A 2,494-nucleotide genomic window follows, 5' to 3' on the forward strand; every position below is an offset into this window, starting at 1 on the left:
TCACTTCTTTCTTATCTCCTACGACTGCAGCCAGTATTCTCGCCAAATTCTTTTCCTGCCTCCGCTCCTGCCTATTCTCCCTTTCTTCTGCTCCTCTTTTTTCTCTCTCTCTGTTCCTCTGCTTCTCGCTTCTCTCTCTCTCTCTCTCTCTCCTTTCTTTCTCTGTCTCCCTCTTATGAAATACTCTCTCAGCTTCTTTAACTAAGTCCTGCAAGGACATGTTCTGTAAACCATCTAAGTACGGCAATTTCCTTCTGATATCTGATGCTGATTGCCCCATGAATGCCATAGCCACCACAGGTTGCTGACCCTCAGAGGTCAGGTCAAAAGGGGTGTAGCATCTATAAGCCTCCATCAGTCATTCTAAGAACACTGAAGGGGGTTCTGTTGATCCCTGCAGGACTTCCCTTACCTTGGCCAGATTGGTGGGTCATCTAGCGGCCCCTTTGAAACCCGCCATGAGAGTCCGGCAATAGATGGCCAGCTGCTCCCTACCTTGCTCGGTGTTGAAATCCCAATCGGGGCAATTCAGAGGGAATCCAGCATCAATCTCATTAGGGAGGTTAGTCGGGGCCCCATCTGCTCCAGGCACATTTTTGCAGGCCTCCAAGAGAATCCTTTCCCTCTCTTCAGTGGTGAAAAGGACCTGTAAGAGCTGCTGACAATCATCCCAAGTGGGCTGGTGAGAGAACATTAATGATTCCATCAGACAAGTCAACCCTGCAGGGTTTTCTGAAAAAAAAAAAAAAGATAGTTATTCTTCCAGTTGTAAAGGTCTGCAGGGGAAAAGGGCAATACTGGAGGGGCTGGAGTTGAGGAGGATCCACCAGAGGGCCATACACCCTGAGGGGTAGGGTCACAATAGAATCAGGCACTCCTGGCCCCTTCGCAGGGATCTGGGCACATTGGCTGCAAGTTCCTGCTGCTGGCTCATCCCCAGCTGCTCCTTCAACCCCAGGATCGGGGGGGGGGAATAAGGAGGGGGAGGAGGAGGTGGCTCAGGCCACTCGGGAGGCTCCTCAATCTTGGGCTAGATTCTAGGAGGAGCAGAGGGCTGACTCTCGGGTTGAGTCATATTGCCCTTCCTTGGAGGCTTTACTTTTGGTTTGCTCTCCAGTTCTTTGAGAGCCAGAATTCAGGAATCTGGCCTCTGGGTCACCCACGGCTTGATCCAAGGTGGAGGGTTTCAGACCAGGTCCTGCCACACGATAATGTACGGCTGCTGATCGGGATGGGACCCTGGGCTGAAAAACAAGATTTTTAACAGAAGAAATTATGGTTACATCAAAAGTTCCCTCAGGCAACCAGCCAACTCCAAGTGTTGGCCCCTTTGAGGAACAAAAAGTCTGCCAAGGTCCTTTCTTTACCTGATCTGACAAGTCATGTGCTCTGTCCCTAACCTCCATCCAGTAATCTAACATCAGAGTCAAAGGGGTGGTTACAGTCTGTCCCATCGTCGTAGTCACAAGGATGACAAAATTCGCAAACACAACACAGAAAATCAGACAGAGAGTAATACAATGGCCCAGGTGGGGCCAATTGAAAAGGTCCGATGGCCAGGAGAACAGACCCTCCTCTCAAGGAGCGTTAATGTTTCTCCCCTGGCCTCCCGAGGGTCCTCTAGGCGTCCCCGAGGATCCCCAATCACCACTGGGATGTCTCCCAGGGTGGCAGTCAGTGATACTGGCATGTCTACTGATCAGCCCCCTTTCCTCCTCTCGAGGGCAGAGAGTCGCTGTCCCTTCTCGGGACGCAACTGACTGCAGAGAATGAAAGCAAGAAATAAAATTCACTCGGATAAACCAAGATTCAGTTTTTAAAGGCCAGATTCAAGTCCCAGGCTTGCTGGTGTATAATAACACTTCTCTAGCATATGCAAGATCCTGTCTTCAGTACCCAGAACTGTCAAACAAACAAAAAAGAACCCCACCCAACAAAAGGTACCCTGTTGCTGATTCCATCACAGCCTTTTTCAACAAGGAGTCCTGGATTTAAATGGTTTTTGAGAAGTTTCCGTAGGTGCCTCTGAATTTAATATTTTTGTTGTACAAACTAGGGATTTGAGACAAAATATTTCCAAATTGTTCAGTGTATTTGCTGATGCTTCTGTATGTTTGTTTGTTTGTTTTAATTAAACTATTATATTGCCTTCTGTGTAAAAAAAGAAAAAAAAAAGAAAGAAAGAAAATTCACAGGCTACAAACAGACAGACAGATCAAAATAAGAACTCACCTCCAAGGAGTCCTCAGAGTCAAGGGTGATTGCAAATCCCAAACAAGCCCCCACAATGAAAAACCCCTCAAAAAAAGAGACCCTCACTCTACTCTTGGGATTACATGACCCCCACAAAACTCATGAGAGACCAATCTTGCTGCAAACACACTAGGTTTATTCGGGAAACCAGTGCACTGGGGCCAAGCTCATAATCCACACAGGAGCAGAGTTTGACCCCTAGCTAAAGAAGTGTAGGGTATTTAAAGAAAAAAAAAAAAAA

This window comes from Mastomys coucha, unplaced genomic scaffold (assembly GCF_008632895.1).
Source record: "Mastomys coucha isolate ucsf_1 unplaced genomic scaffold, UCSF_Mcou_1 pScaffold22, whole genome shotgun sequence".
Taxonomy (NCBI): domain Eukaryota; kingdom Metazoa; phylum Chordata; class Mammalia; order Rodentia; family Muridae; genus Mastomys; species Mastomys coucha.